We start from the raw sequence: 16,639 nt of genomic DNA, 5'->3' as shown, positions 1-16,639 counted from the left end.
AGTCAGACTTATTACACTTAGCATAATACCCACAAGGTCCATCCATATGGTTGCACATGGCAAGATCTCCTCCTTCGTTATGGCTGCATGTATACACACACTCACACCCCACATCTTTTTCATTGATTCATTTATTGATGAATAAGGTACAAGGTATTGATGAATAAGACACATAGGTAGGAGTGTGGCCTCTTTAGATAAAGTCATTGGTCTGAGAAGGCCTCTCTGAGTTATGTTACTCATGCTGAGACCTGTGTGCCGAAGATAGCCCCGCACAGATTGAGGGAAAGGGCTTTCCAGGCCGAGGCCATGTGAATGCCAAAGGTCGGTGGTGAGAGAGATCTCCTCAGGAGGAACAGCCAAGAGGCCAGTGTGATCGGATGAAGCAATCAAGGGCAGGTTAGCAGGAGAGGAGTTGGGAGGGCAGGCAAGAGTCACATCACATGTCCCTCTGGGCCATCATAAGGAGTTGGGATTTTCAGAGGAATGAGAAACTTTCAGAGGGTCTTGAACAGGTGAGTGTCATGGTCTGATTCCCACATGGCTCACTGTGCTGGGGAACTGAATGAAGAGGGGAGGAGTTAACAACAGGGGGCCAGTTAGGAAACTACAGCCATCTTCCAAACCAGATGGGACCTGCCTGAATGGAGGCCAGGGGGATGTTGACAAGAAGCTGGATCCGGAGCTCTTAATTCCAGAGCTCTAGTTGTCCACCTTGTGCCTGAGCCCTCTGCCACAAGCCAGGACGAGTGGCGGTGCCCAGCAGCACCCTTCGGCAGAGACAGGCACTCTGCGAGGAGTAATCCTGGGCAAGACCCAGCTCAACCCAGCCAGCCCAGCGCCCCAGGGAGCAGGTGGGGCTAGAAGGTGCGGCAGGGAGGAGGGTGGTGGGGGAGGGCCAGGAGACTCACTGTCTGGATGCTGGTCTCTCTGAGTGCATGCAGGGGAGATGGGGTATGTAAGTAAGGCCAGAGGCGAAGAGACATCCTTCCTTGGCCTCCTTTGTCCCAAACCCTCAAGGAGGAGGGTGGTAGAGACGGAGGTAGAGTGGTCGGGATCTCAGAGAAAGAGCACTTCACCTACTTCATCCAGACCTCCTGCTGCTCCAAGTTGAGGATCCTGCTTCCTGCCTCATTTTACCCAGAATGGCACCCTTCTGGATGAACCAGACAAGGATGAAGTCTTGTTCCTTTTCCCGATTGCCAGCCTACACGAATCCCCATATTTCTTTAGCCCATGTCTCCCTACCTCAGGGTAGGGGTGAGAAGGAAAGGACGCTCTTATGGTGGTGTATCCCTGTTGAGAGTTTTGCCCCAACTAGCTTGCCTTCAGCTTCTCTCCTCCAACTGCCTGCATCCCGGCAGCTCCTGGACATGCCCACGACAGCCAGGCCTTACACATGCTCAGCTCCGCTGCTTCTGGGGAGGACAGAGTTTCTCTCCCCAACCCCCAAAAGACAGCCCCACAGGCAGGCGGGTTAGAGTCCCCCGGAGAGGAGGGGTAAGCGGGAGCAGCCCGACACACCTGCCTCATTCCTTTCCTCTTGTTCACCCAGGAGGGAGCTGTGGGGGCTGGGTTCCCCGCCCCCTTGCTCCCTCCCATCCCAGGGAGGAGGAGAAAAGAGGTAGGGGGGTGAGGAAGAGAGGCCTGAGTGGGGAGCACTCCCACCCCCAGCAGTGTCCACTGCGTATTAGCTTTGACCTCACCCTCCGGTGCCTTCCAGGCTTAAGGAGCACAGAGCCAGGGGGAGGAGAGACTGGAGAGATACAGGATCAGGGCTGGGGTAATGAGGTAGGAGCAGGAACACTGCAGAGCCTGCTGCCTCCAGAGAGGAGTGAGTGGTGGGGTGGGGCAGGGGCTGGACACCACGTTGTGGGGGGAAGGATGTGTTCCAGTCAAGTCCTGGTGAGCTGATATATGCTGGCAGGATCTGTAAAGGAAGAGAGTGAAAGTTGGGGAAGGAACAAACAAGGTGTTACCCACTCCATATCGTCCCTCTGGGCCAGAAGCTGGCTAGGGTCTCAGGGCAAAAGCTGGACCCCACAACTGAAAAGGGGGATGTAGGATCTGGCAATGGTCCTAAAGGGAGATGTGGAGGTGATGAAGGGCAGGAAAATAGGGCCCAAGGGGCATGGGACTTAGGCATCCTGGCTGAAGGGCGAGACAGAAATCAATGTGCTGACTGGAAATTGGGGGTGATGGAGGTAGATGGGAGGAAGAATTTGCCAAATAGCTTGGGGGGGGGGGAGGACCAGGGTTGCAATTTTGGAATAAGAACAGATGGTGGACCATAGATTAGAGGGGAAGGGAACTGACCTGGTCCCCAATACCTTTCACCTTGATGGACCCTGGGTCACCTCCTTGCAGGAGGAAAAACTAGTATGGTTTAATAGAGCCTGGATGGCTCCAGCTGGAGGGAGGGGGAGAACTAACAGAGAATGAGGGTGGTGGACAGATCAGCAGGCAGTGGTCAGGCTAAGGGTCAGGGAGAGGCAGCCAGACCGGGGTGGGGATCAGAACCCAGGCATCCTGCTTTCCAGTCACCCAAGGTCCCAGGGCTGAAATAAGAGGAAAGAGGCAGAGTAGAGGCCCTAACAACTCTAGGAAGACCCAGGATGAGAAGCTAGGTCAGCTTCTCCAAGCCCTCCTCCTCCCAGATCAATGCGCCCCCAGCTAGCCCCCGGCAGGGGACCTTCCACGTTGGAGTTTGGCCAGGCTCTAGTCGCGGCCCCCTTCCTCCCCTCCCCCCCCCCCCCCTTCTCATGTGGTTGCCGGCAGCTGCCTGCGGTCGCCCCAACCCCTGCGCTCAAGGCACGGGGACTTTCCAACAGGGGAAAAAATGACTTAATGAGAGTGGGAGCCGGGGGCGGGAGGGACAGGTCCCTGTAATCACCGCTCCACTGTGGGGCCTGTGCGCCTCCGGGGCTATTCCGGGCTTCCTGCTGCCAGCGCCCCCCTCAGGCTCTGTTGGGGAGGTGGACGGGCTGGGGACAGGGGGATCCCTTTTCAGGTTTCAGACTCTTTGGGCCCTCTGGCCACGTTTGCTCCCTAGGCTTGAAGTGCGTGGAAGCTGGGACGCCCCATGATCCCTCTCCAGACTTTGTCCTTGAAGTTGCGCGGGGGTGGAGGGGGATGAGTGGCAGTCTCTCCTAGGAGCCAGGGTTCTCTGCTGGTGGATTAGAGGGGTGAAGGATCAGGAGTAGAGCCCTGTGCCACTTTGCGCCTGCGCACTTCGAAACTTCCCCGGTTACTGTGGCAACCAGGGCAGTCGAGGTGTGTCCGCGGGGCTGGGAGGCGCCCACTCCCCCTTTTCTCGCCGCCCTGCGGGCCAGGCCCGGCCGCTGCGGTGCGCGGGGGTGGGGGTGTGCCGTTACCATGGCAAGGGTGCGCTAGGAGGGCACATTCTTCCCCAGGGTGGGAGCGCCCTGGGGATACGAGAAGGGGGGGTGACGGGGGCGGCAGAAAGGGAAGCGGCGTGTGGTGGTGGAGGGAGGGTCATAACGAGGGGAGGAGTCTCGGACAGGATGAACCAGGGCTCCTTGGGGTTGGGGTGGGGAGTTTGGAATCTACCCCCCTCTGCCTAGCTCTCCAGAGACGTCCAGCTCTTCCTCCGAAACTCTCGCTAGGGTTCAAGCCCCTCCATCCCCACTTTCCGGGGAAGGAATCCCCTACTACCGAATGGAAGGTCTTTTAGCTCCCCCCTGAGACCAGGCTCTGCGAGCTTAGTGTTTGTCCCTTTCCTCCCCCCACCCCAAGCGAAGCTGCAGCCCAGACTGCGACCTGAAGCCCTGCAATTAAGCCCCTCGCCCGCCCCTGCGCCGCCCGCCGGCCCTCTGCCAGACCGGGCCTGCACCGTCAATTACAGCCGTGCGCAGCAGCTGATTACTCCGGAGTCAGGGAAGCAGCCGGGGTGGGGACAGCTGGCAGGCCAAGAGGGCGGGGTCCCTGGGGTTGTCCCCGGCCCAGGATCCTTAATTGGAACTTCGAACTGTGGCCCTCTAGCCCAACTTCTCCCCTGCAGGCAACATGGGGGGGACAGGTCTAGTTAGTGCTCTGTCCGGCTGTGCCTCAATTTCTCTCTTCTTGAATGCACACCGCACCCGGGCAGAAAGAGTGCAGGGAGGTTGTGTGTGGTGTGGTGTGGTGTGGTGTGGTGTGGTGTGGTGTGGTGTGTGTGTTGGACGTCTGGACTCGAGGGCTGGGTACTCCAGAAGCTCAAAGCCCTCAAGGCCGGCTCTCTTTCCCGCCGCAGACAGTCGCGTGGGTCTCCCCTGGCCCGGAGCCCCACCCGGTGGACCTGGCTCTGTTTTGCTGAGCCAGCCTCAGGGTGGCTGCCAGCCCATACTTTGCTTTTGTGCGAATCAGAGTCCCTTCTGGGCAGGAGGCTTCTCTCTCCTCACTTCTGCCCTACAAGGGAAGGCAAACTAGGACCCTGCAGAGCAGCGATGGTGGCGTATTCTGCCATCACCCTTGTCCCCTGCATCTCGTCTTCGCTCTCTCCCTGCCTGCAGGCCTGGAGGGGCTGGGGTTGAGCTAGCGTCTCCCGCGGTCCAGCTCCCCACATCTGGCCGGCAGCTGGCACCCGCCCACTGCGTACTGCTGTGGCCCCAGCGCCCTCTGTTGGTGAGGAGCGGCGGTGCACTAGCTTTCGAGCCTGGGCCGCCCGCAGCCGCCGCCACCACCACGGGTCTCGCTTCAGTTCTTCGGGTCTCGAGGTCCACCCATTCGGCGCCCCTTGTCCTGGGGTACAACCTGACTCCTTCAGCTCTTCGAATTCTGCCGGCCGTGGCCTCGATGACCTTTCCTCTGTGTACTTGAAACCTTGTTCCCTGTGACTTAGCTATCCCCCAACCTCTCATCCTCCCTAGTCGTCCCTGCTTCGTGGGCAAGTTCTGAGGCGCGGTCTCTCTGCGCCCAATGCAAAAGTCCTCAAATAGGAACATGATTACATAAATCAACGCCCATCTGCTCAATGGAATTCTTCACAGCGTCCTTAAAAGTGAGGTGGTTGAAGCATATTTAGTGACTGAGACAGTGTTTGCTCTATATGGTGTGTGTGTGTGTGTGTGTGTGCGCGCGCGCGCAAGATACAAAATAGCACAGGGCAGGATCCTTCCTTTAGTGCAACAAAAATTTATAGATGTGATTTGAATTTTAAAAGTCTAAAATAAGCAGCAAATTGCTAATGGAAACTATTTCTGGATGATGGGATTATAGGTGGTTTAAAATTTGTTCTATCTACATTTTTGTTTATAATGAACATGTATTACTTGGGCACAATAATAATTCCAGATTCAGAATGTTTTTGGCCCCAAATGTGAGCATTGCATATAATGAGAATGTACTAAACTTAAGAAAGGAACCTTCTAAAACTAGGAATTAGGGAGATCTGCTCTCCTGACAAGAGCTAATATGATTATGTCATTAGGATTTTCTTCTTAAAATCATGATGGTTTGTAGTGAAAGCAGGTTTCCAGCCTCTGAATCCCAAGGCCCAGGATGCCAAGAAGTTGTAGAAATCCATAGGCACAGCCAGCATTCTCGTGAATAACTGATTTAGCTCCCATTATGCTGCATATGTAAACAGCTGTTGCCCTGATTGATAACATAGAAACAATTTTGTAAGTTTAATACTTTTTTTTTCTCAGTCTTGTTCCTCTTCCATCTCTTTGCAACATGACACATCTTTAACTGCCCTCTCCTTAGAAATATTCTACTATTTGGGCGCCTGGGTGGCGCAGTCGGTTGGGCGTCCGACTTCAGCCAGGTCACGATCTCGCGGTCTGTGAGTTCGAGCCCCGCGTCGGGCTCTGGGCTGATGGCTCGGAGCCTGGAGCCTGTTTCCGATTCTGTGTCTCCCTCTCTCTCTGCCCCTCCCCCGTTCATGCTCTGTCTCTCTCTGTCCCAAAAATAAATAAAAAACGTTGAAAAAAAAATTAAAAAAAAAGAAATATTCTACTATTTTGTGCACTGGCTGACCACGCCCCCTCACTCCCCACTGCCTCAGGGATTTCATTCACTCCTTCCTTGTCTTTTTTCTTTTTATTTGATGTAAAAGAAAAATTACAATATACAAAGAACTTTCCCCTTCCTTGAACCACTTGGGAGTCAGTTGCTTACATGATGTCCCATCACTCCATATACCTTGGTGTATATGTCTCACAAAAAAAGGACGTTCTTGGGGCACCTGGGTGGCTCAGTCGGTTGAGTGGTTGAGCGTCTGACTTCAGCTCAGGTCATGATCTCACAGGTTCATGAATTCACACCTCCCGTAGGGCTCTGTGCTGACAGCTCAGAGCCTGGAATCTGCTTCAGATTCTGTGTCTCCCTCTCTCTCTGTCCCTTGCCCACCCATGCTCTCTCTCTCAAAAAATGAATAGATTTTTTTAAAGGACATTCTCCTACATAACAATGCAATGCTCATGATCAGGAAATTAACATTGATACATTCATATTGTCTAATACCCAGACCTTATTGCACTTTCATCAATTGGCCTAATGATGAAAGGATCCAGGTCCAGAATTATTCATTACGTTCAGTTATCATGTCTTTCCAGACTCCTTCAGTCTGAGACAGTGTCTAAGGTTTCTTTTGCTTTCATGATCAGGACAATTCAAAAGACTGCAGACCTATTATATTGCAGAATGTCTCTCAATTTGGGTTTATCTGTTGTTTCCTCATGATTACATCAGGGGTATGCATCTTTGGCCCCATTATTATAGGCGTGAGTGTTCTACTTGTTGAATCGTTATTTATTTTGATGCTCAAAAATTTCCCAGATTTGGCCACCTGCCAAGCTGGCTTCTATCATAATTCTTTGAGCACTTCCTTACTTCCAGGCTCATCTTGTACTTTCTCTGCTCCAGCCCTGCAACCAGCCATTTATCCAAGGCACCTTTGTTCTTTTTTAATGGAGAGTGATATTTAGAAATCACGATCTGGGTGCTAGGTGTGTTCATTGTTCTTGGAGTGTCACTGCTTTTGGGCCTCTCAGTGGACAGTGCTAGGAAATATATATATATATATATATATATATATATATACATACACACACACATATATGTGTATATATATACACACACACACACACACACACATTTCTATTTATTGATAGATCAATCTCTCTATGCAGAAAGCCAAGAGTGCACACCATACCTTCAATTCCAGTCCAACACCACAAGGTTTATTCTAATTTTCTCCCTTTCTGGGGTGCCTGGGGGGCTCGGTTGGTTATCTGACTTCGGCCCAGGTCATGATCTCACGTCTCATGGGTTCAAGCCCCACGTCAGGCTCTGTGCTGACAGCTCAGAGCCTGGAGCCTGCTTCAAATTCTATGTCTCCCTCTGTCTCTGCCCCTCCCTTACTCTCTCTCTCTCAAAAATAAACAAACATTGGGGCGCCTGGGTGGCGCAGTCGGTTAAGCCTCCGACTTCAGCCAGGTCACGATCTCACGGTCCGTGAGTTCGAGCCCCGCGTCAGGCTCCGGGCCAATGGCTCGGAGCCTGGAGCCTGTTTCCGATTGTTTTGCTCCCCCTCTCCCCGCCCCTCCCCCGTTCATTCTCTGTCTCCCTCTGTCCCCAAAAAAAAAAAAAAAAAAAAAAAGTTGAAAAAAAAAATTAAAAAAAAATAAATAAACAAACATTTAAATATTTTCATTTCCTCCCTTTCTATTTCTGTGATGTCCTCCTCCCTTGTTAGAAGGGTTATTCAATCCCTTTGTAAATCGCTGCCATTGCTGCTGCTCCCTCCACTCCCCTTGCAGACTTCAGCTTCTCCCATCTCAGCCTTGATAGCCTATGCTAGGCTAATGCACCCCTGCCCCTTGCCCCCACAGGAGTGCTTTACTTTGGGCCCCCATCATGGCTTGGGAGCCAAATTATTCCTTCCAGGCAGGAAAGCTGGGGACAGTTTTACTCTTTCTTTTTTTTTTTTTTTTTAATTTTTTTAACGTTTATTTATTTTTGAGACAGGGAGAGACAGCATGAACGGGGGAGGGTCAGAGAGAGAGAGGGAGACACAGAATCCGAAACAGGCTCCAGGCTCTGAACTGTCAGCACAAGCCTGACGCGGGGCTTGAACTCACAGACCGCAAGATCATGACCTGAGCCGAAGCCGGACGCTCAACCGACTGCGCCACCCAGGTGCCCCCAGTTTTACTCTTTCTTGAAGCTCTGGATATAATTCTCAATTCTCTCTATTCAGTAAATGGCAACTGCTCTCCTAGCTGCTCCTATTAAAAGCTCTGGAGACATTGGACTCCTTTATTTCTCTGACACCTCACATCCAATCTATCAGAAAATCCTGTCGGTTCTCCTTCTGTTTATTTCTAGAGTCTGATCACATGTCATGTCCTCCCTCATCACCATCCTGGTCCAAGCCACCCCGGGTCTCTTGCCTTGAATGACTGCAGTTGTCTGCTAGTTGGTCTCCCTGCTTCTGCCCTTGCACACCCCCAGTCTACTCTATATATAGCAGCCAGAACAATCCTTTTAAAGTGTTAGTCATGTCGTGTGCTTCCTCTGCTCAAAATTCTCCAAAGTCTTTCTATCTCATTCAGAACAAGAGCCAAAGTACTTGCAATGACTTGCAAGGCCCTACAGGATCTGGCTCCCACTCCCACTCCCACCTTTACCTCTTTTCCTACTCTTGCCCTTACCCATTTACTTTAGCCACACTGTTCTCCTGGCTGTTCTTTGCGGAAACCAAATTGTCCTGCCTCAGGGCCTTTGCACTTACTATTCCCTCTGCCTGAAATAGGTTTCCCCTAGCAACCATGTGGATGTTGCCTCTCTTCATTCAGGACTTCACTCAGATATCTCCTTACAAGAGGGGACTTTGCAGAACAACCTATCTTATCTAAAACAGCAAACTTCCTCTTCCTTTTCCCTTGCTTTATTTCTCTTCATAGTACACATCACATATCTGACATATTTGTGTATTTGTTTACTGTCTGCCTCTGTACTCTATAATGGAAACTCCACGAGAGCTGAGCCCCTCTTTTATTTTTTTTTGTTGTATGTCTATGGCAAGAATGGTACTGAGAACATAGTAGGTACTCTAACAAGTGAATGAATAAATGAATGAACGTCTATGACAATGACTACCAATTTGTCTTCAGGCCCAGCCTAGGACTTTTCTTGAAGTTCTGGCTGCCAGTTAGATATGTTCTGATGTGGGTCTCTGGCACCACAAACTGAAGCTTTATTAAAGCAGGTTCATTATCTCACGTATGTATTTATTAATTTAGAACTGAGACTTTGTTTTCCCCACTGCTGTCTTCCCAATGCCTAGAACAGTGCCTGGCATAGAGCAGGCAATTAATAGTTGTTGAATAAATGAATGGAAGATTTCCTCCTCCAAACTGTTTTCCCTGACTTGCTTGTTTCTCTTTGTAACATTATTGTTTTCCTAGTTGCTAAGACTCAAAACTCTGTCAACGTGGACTTTCCCTTCTCTTCTTTTTTCCATATTCAGTCAGTGGCCAAAAGCTGCTGTTTCTCCCACTTCTTCGGCACTGGCAATATTGTGCTTCATTATACACCCCAAACGTCATGAAGACCTCCCAACTGGCCTCTCTCATTCCTGTTTTTCTCTCTTCAATCTATCTTTATCAGATTTTTCTATTTTTATCGCCCATAAATTGCTCTGATCATGTCACTTCCTCTGGCTGAAGATTTCAATGGGTCTTTGTGCCGACTAGGGTTCTTAACTGCAGACAACAGAAATGGACTCTGGTTCACTTAAGTAGAAGAGAAATTTCCTGGAATGATATCCGGAAACACACAAAATTGACATGAAGCCTCCAGAATCAGGCTCGGGAAATAGGAACCAAGAGAGGCTAAGGAACCAGAACCTCAGTCAGGTCTTGCCTTAGGATCAACTTGATTAGGGGACTCTGCTGTTTCAGTGTAACATGGTGTGCAAAGGAGAAAAACTGGAGGTGATGGCTTGTGGCATATCATGGAGGGCTTCAGGGAAACAAATCATAAGAGACTCTTAAAAATAGAGAACAAACAGAGGGTTGATGGAGGGAGGTGGGTGGGGGATGGGCTAGATGGGTGATGGGTACTAAGGAGGGCACTTGCTGTGATGAACCCTGGGTATTGTATGTAAGGGATGAATCACTGAATTCTACTCCTGAAACCAATATTGCACTATATGTTAACTAACTAGAATTGCAACAAATTTGAAAAGAAAAAAAAATAAAATAAAAAGCCGTCTTGGACATCCAGCCCAGATGAGCCTTCCGATGACTCCAGCCCCAGCTTCAATCTGACTGCAAATGCATGACAGACCCCAGTGAGAAGTGCCCAGCTGAGTGGAGTCAACCCATAGGACTGTGAAAGATAAAAATAAAATTTTATTTTAAGCCACTAAATTGGGGGCGGGCTGTTTGTTACACATTAATAGAGAACCAAAACTTGTCCCTTGGTGGTCCGTGTTCTGCTCTCTCTGGAATGCTTCCCCACTGTCTTTTTTTTTTTTTTATTTAAATTCCAGTTAGGTAACATACAGTGTAATATTAGTTTCACCACAGCAAGTGCACTCCTTAATCCCCACCAATTTCCCCCACCCTCTCCCCCACCTCCCCTTTGGTAACCATCAGTTTGCTCCCTACAGTTAAGAGCCTGTTTCTTGGTTTGCCCCTCTCTTTCTTTTTTTCCCCTTTGCTCATTTTTTTCCTTAAATTCCACATGAGTGAAACCGTATGGTATTTGTCTTTCTCTGACTGACTTATTTCACTTAGCGTAATAACTCTCCAGCCCCTTCCATGTTGTTCCAAATGGCAAGATTTCATTCCTTTTTATAGCTCAGTAATATTCTGTTGTGTATATACACACATCTTCTTTATCCATTCATCAGTCAATGAACACGTGGGCTATTTTCATAGTTTGGCTATTGTCGATAATGCTGTTATAAACATCAGGGTGCATGTATCCCTTTGAATTAGTATTTTTGTATTCTTTGGGTAAATGCCTAGTCCCCACTGTCCTATATTACCCATGTAGCCACTCATATCTGCACTTGTCAGAATCCTTTTGATGAGTGTGGCAGAGCACAGAGGAAAGAGCCAGGCTTTCGGGTCCATGTGTGGGATGGGAGGGGCTGAGTCTAGTTTAGCCTTTCTCTATCCCTGTGACCCCAGGCAGAATAATTAATTTCTCTGGACCTCAGTTTCTGTATCTGCCATCTGGAAATTAGAAAACCTTTCTCCTGGATTTGTTTGAGGACAAGATATGAAATCTGTAAAATATCCATGTGTCTCATTTTAGTTTCAGTGAACGGTGGCCTTTAGCAGATGCCAAGCCTTCTAGGCCTGCATCACTGGCATTCCTGAGGTCTACCTGTTGTCACTTATGAACGAAATAGTTTTGGACAAATCCCTTAAACTTCTCTGAGCCTTACCCTCCTCATATGTAACATGGGTTTGATGATAATATCTGTATAATGGGGCTTCTTGACGGGGCTAAAGCCTAGGCTGTCTTGTGGTGTGAGGAGACACTGCCCCCTCGAGGCAGAACGCCCAAGACCCTTAAGCCACATCCCTCAATCTGCAAGGCATCAGGAATCCTCTGGAAGAAGACAAAAACTATGCCCGCAATTGGGGTTCAGGAATGAACAAACATGTCTAGTGGGGAGAGAGAATGTGGCAGGTGCTAGGCTGCACGGAGGAACAGCAGAGGCCCCGAGAGTTCATCACCCAGAGAGAGAAAGAGTTTTCGATGGAGCAGGAAGGGGCACACTGAACAAAGCAGGGGGAGAGGTGTTACTTGGAATGGTGTGAAGCTGGGCATGACCACCTTGTGAATCAGCACATCCCCATCCTCTACTCTCCCAGGGCCTTCCTGGTGGAGAAGGAAAGATCTGGGGTATAAGAGCACAGGCAGGGGCCACCAGGGACATACACCTCTATCATGGGAACCCTTATGAAAAGCTGAGAAGAAGCAGCAGAAGATTCTTTCTTACCTCAGAAAGGGAGAGGTGTGCCAGGAGTCCATGGGCACAGGAATCCCTGGGCCAGTGAGCATGTAGACAGGCTAGTCATGATGTTGAGGTGGGTGGCATTGGGGAGTAGCCCTGACCACCTGGGAGGCAACCCCACTGGGCTTCTTCTTGGATTCCCACTAGAATCAAGGAGACAGGGAAATCCAGGAAGTTACAGATTAGCACATGCTGTGTGATTCCAGGTGCATCCTGTGCAAAAGCAAGCAAAATTAATTTCAGCTATTGGAAGGCAAGATAGTGGTTATCCCATAGTGGGAGTATGATTAGAAAGAAACAGGGGCGCCTGGGTGGCGCAGTCGGTTAAGCGTCCGACTTCAGCCAGGTCACGATCACTCGGTCTGTGAGTTCGAGCCCCGCGTCAGGCTCTGGGCTGATGGCTCGGAGCCTGGAGCCTGTTTCCGATTCTGTGTCTCCCTCTCTCTCTGCCCCTCCCCCGTTCATGCTCTGTCTCTCTCTGTCCCAAAAATAAATAAATAAACGTTGAAAAAAAAAATTAAAAAAAAAAAAAAAGAAAGAAACATGAAGGGCATTCTGGGGGCTGGTAATGTTTTGCTTCTTCATCATGAAGCTGGTTATACCATTCAGTGTGTTCATTTCATAAGAACTTAAGTGTATTTAAGATTTGTGCACTTTTCTGTATGCTACTTTGGTAACAAGTTTACACACAACTGTTTGGGAAAAGGAGGATGAACAGTCATTTTCTACTTCAAGCCCTCTGAGGTGTAGCCATATCAGGGAAGTGGGGTAAGAGATTAGGGGATTGGAGGCAGGGACCACCTGGTATCTGGCCAGACTTATTTCATTTCTCCCTCCATTCATTCACTCACTCAGTTATGGTTTATTAAATTAAGTACCTCCTACACACTGAACACCGCACAACATATAAGGGGTTAAAAAGATTATTAATAGCTATAACTTCCATTTATTGAATGCCTATTTTGGAGTAGGCACTGACTATACACCCAATCCTCATAATCCCGTGAAAGTATTAATATCCTTATCTATCAGTTGAGTCTCAGAAAGGTTAAGCAAGTTGTTCAAGGTCACACAGCATAGAAAGTGTCTGTATTTGCATATGAACATGAGTCTTGTGAACCCAAAGATGGAATACTTTTCATTGAGCTACAGTGTCCTCTAGGTATCTAGGAGTCTGCTGACAAATTGCTTTACCACGTAATGAGGCCTTACAGTCAGACTGGTCACATCCTTTCCCACTTTCAGCAGATTCCTCCATTTTTGAGCCTGTTTCCCCATCTGTACAACCAGGGTAAAAACCACGCCTTTCTCTTGGGGTTATTGTGGGAATTAAAAGACATGACGTGTATAGAGCCCAGTGTCCGGCAGTCATTAATATTTTTGAGTCCTTATCACCCATATAAGACAGAACCGGACCAGGGTCAGGTTGAAGGCGGATCCCCACCCCTCCGCTCCTGATCCGAACCTCGGGCCTGATGGACTTAAGTGCGCTTTAACAGCCCGGTCCATGCCGCTAGAAAGCGTGCCAGGTGAAGAGCTCTCATCCCAAACACTTCCCAAGAAAGTCACCACCAGGGAAAGTCACCACCAGGAGTCCCGCGGGGGCTGCTCTCCGGGGTTAGCCGGGACAGGCGAGAAGTCGTGATATCGCGAGACCTGGTGGGATGAAAGGGTTTTCAGGACGGAAGTGAGGGGCGGGTCCGAGGGAGCGCGCTCCTTTTGAAACCGGAGGTGGAGATTTACCGATCTTAAAGGTGGGCTGGACGCATCTGACACTCCGGACCTCGAGTGGGGGCCACAGGAGGGGGCAAGTGGGTCGGCGGGGACCTCTGCGTGGGGTTTGGCTGGCAGTGGCCACAGCTTTTTTCACTGGGCACGCTTTGGGCCGGCCACGAGCTGTGAGCCATGCTGGCCAGGCCGCTGAACCTCCCTCCAAACGTGAGTAACCTTTCCTCCCTCTTGGCTCGACTCAGCCGTATAAAGAGCCCTTTGTAGCCTTAGGTGATTTGCAATGCTGACGCAACTTCTTTTTCTGGATCCTCACTCTCCCAGGCCCCCTCTATGGCCATGGAAGAGGTCGTGTTTTTATAAAGGTAGTAAAACCTGGCATTATTATTATTATTATTATTATTATTATTATTTCGGGGGAGAGAGAGTGCGAGTGGTGGAGGAGCAGAGAGAGAGGGAGACAGAATCCCAAGCAGGCTCCGCACTGTCAGCACAGAGCCCCACATGGGGCTTGAACCCACTAAACGTGAGATCATGACCTAAGCCGAAATCAAGAGTCAGACGCTTAACCGACGGAGCCACCCAGGTGTCCCCAAACTAAGACATTTTAACCCAACTCTGTTAAGACCACTAGTGGTCTCTTTTCACCTATGACTTCCCTATCGGGGGAGGAGGGCACTGAAGTAGCCATGAGCATTTTTAGGCATTTTGGAGTAGGGAATACACTTAATTTGAGTTAAGTAGGACACATATATTAGGTTCCTGTATATAGTTAAGTTATTGCTCACCTTCCCAGTGTAGTAGAGGCTTCTAGAATACTTCTAACCCCCACTGTGCTGAATCACAAGCATGGTGACCTGAAGGTACCAGAGGTCCTTTGTTCCTAGAGTGTCCAGCACCAGAAGAATGAAGAGAGATAAAAGATTAATCACTGCACAAGAAAATGCGGAAGTCCTTGAAATCGGATAGCTCATAAAGAAAAGAAACTTGATGGAGATTTCCCCAAACTTGAGAATGATTTTAAAATAATAAGTGGGGATGACGGAAGAACCTTTTTGAACTAGGAATAATAAAGAGCAAATTTTGATCAACAGTGAGAGAAAAAGACTGAATCATCTTCCTTCATAGAAAACATTACAAACTTGTTTGAGGAAACCATTAAAGAATTTGTAGCCAAAAAACGTAGTGGACAAAAAATGGATAGTGGCATGCCAGGCAATTAATATAACAAATGTGTAATTTAAAAAAAAATAGAAAAATTTTTTGCATTACCTTTTTAAAATTTGTAGTTTGATGTAATTTCTCATAAATATTCACATCTGTACCTAATTTTGTTCTTAAAATTTTATATTCTTTTTCTTAAAGGGGTCCTATGAAATGATAAAAACTTCAGGCCCCACAAAATCTAGATACACCCTTGTGCAGTTGTCATTTCCTCCTAATCACTCTGATCAGGGCAAGGCATGTGTTTATTCTCGTAATTTCGGAGATGAGCAGATGGAAGCCTGGAGAGGTTAAGTTGCTACTGTGACTGGCAGAATGAGAATTAGAACCCAGTCTTTTTGGTTCTCAGTTCAGACATCTGGTCACTATGGACAAGTGCCCTATTCCAAAAGCTTTTCCCTTTAGTTTTCTGTGAATAGGGCTTCAGTGCATCTACTTGGCTTGCCCTTGGGTTCTGGGTTGTACGTAGTTCAGGTGAGAGGTGCAGCGAAGCTAAAAAGGGACAAGTTCTGTTTCCGAAGCGCCCCCACATCTCAGATGATGGCAGCCTGCTCTGTGGCCTTCCATCCACCGCTCCCAGCAACGAAAGGCCAGCATTTGGTGAGAGAGAACCAAGCGCTGTGGCCACAGGTCCTCAGTCTGTGTCAGGGTGAGAAGTGTGGAATCCTTGAACAGAAACAGAATCAGCTGGTGAACCGGCTGTGTGTGAATATTCATGCGAACATGTCTTTTGTTATTTCCCAAGCCAAGTATATTTTTGGTCGGTTTCCTTGGAGACTTGAGAATAAGGAGAGGTCTTACCAAGTGTAGGATAATTTTGCTAGCTCTACTTCCTTTCCAGTTCCCAAAATTAGTCACTCCATCTCACTACCTGGACTGATTTTGTCCAAGGTCACCAACAACTTCTTTGTTGCTAAATCCAACTTTTCAGTCCTTACCTTAATTGACTGTCCCCTGCTATTGGTGGGGTCTTTTGAAATGCAAATCTGATCATCTCCACTTAAAAATCCCTCAGTGGCTCCCCATTGCTTTTAGGATTAAGATACAAATCTCTAACTTGCACGGTCTGCCCATCCTCTTCCGTCCAGTCACACACACTGAATCTTTTCTCCAGAGGCCAGTGCTCTTTTCTAGATACCAGGATGTTTTTTCTAATTTTTTTTTTTTAAGTAAACTCTACCCCCAACTTGGGGCTTGAACTCATAACCCAAGATCAAGAGCCACATGCTCTACAGACAGCTAGCCACAAGGCTTTTGCACAGGTTACTATATAATACATTATATTATATACTATATGTGTGTGTGTGTGTGTGTATACACACACCAGACCTACTATTTACCAGACATTGTTTTGGTGCTGGGACTACAGCAGTGAACAAAACTGGCAAAAATTGCTGCCATTCTGGAGCTCACCTTCTGGTGATTGTTTTTTACTGGAATGTTCCTCCCCCTCCCTCTTTTGCTTGCATGGTAAGGAGTTTATTTATTCCTATTTATTATTTCTATTTTTTAAAAATTTTTAATGTTTTTATTTATTTTTGAGACAGAGAGAGGCAGATCATGAGCAGGGGAGGGGCAGAGAGAGAGGGAGACACAGAATCTGAAGCAGGCTCCAGGCTCTGAGCTGTTAGCACAGAGCCTGACGTGGGGCTCGAACTCACAGTGAGATCATGACCTGAGCTGAAGTTGGATGCTTAACCGACT

General features: G+C 48.6%; 1 long non-coding RNA gene across 3 annotated transcripts; it reads right to left on the bottom strand.

Moving 5' to 3' along the window:
• Positions 1-115: 115 nt before the first annotated feature.
• LOC125911172 (uncharacterized) lies at positions 116-13,664 on the bottom strand. Of its 3 annotated transcripts, XR_007454281.1 has the most exons (4): positions 13,449-13,653; positions 11,969-12,126; positions 1,707-1,930; positions 116-561 (listed from the first exon to the last, which is right to left on the bottom strand). It is a non-coding gene; the product is annotated as an uncharacterized LOC125911172 (long non-coding RNA). The 3 variants fall into 3 exon arrangements; XR_007454280.1 differs by having other exon boundaries at positions 116-1,930; positions 13,449-13,664; XR_007454282.1 differs by lacking the exons at positions 11,969-12,126; positions 13,449-13,653 and adding an exon at positions 2,894-3,314 and having other exon boundaries at positions 116-1,930.
• Positions 13,665-16,639: the final 2,975 nt, after the last annotated feature.

This window comes from Panthera uncia (genome assembly GCF_023721935.1).
Source record: "Panthera uncia isolate 11264 chromosome C1 unlocalized genomic scaffold, Puncia_PCG_1.0 HiC_scaffold_3, whole genome shotgun sequence".
Classification (NCBI taxonomy): domain Eukaryota; kingdom Metazoa; phylum Chordata; class Mammalia; order Carnivora; family Felidae; genus Panthera; species Panthera uncia.
The sequence above is the reverse complement of the archived record's forward strand: the minus strand, read 5'-3'. Positions and strand labels throughout refer to the sequence as shown.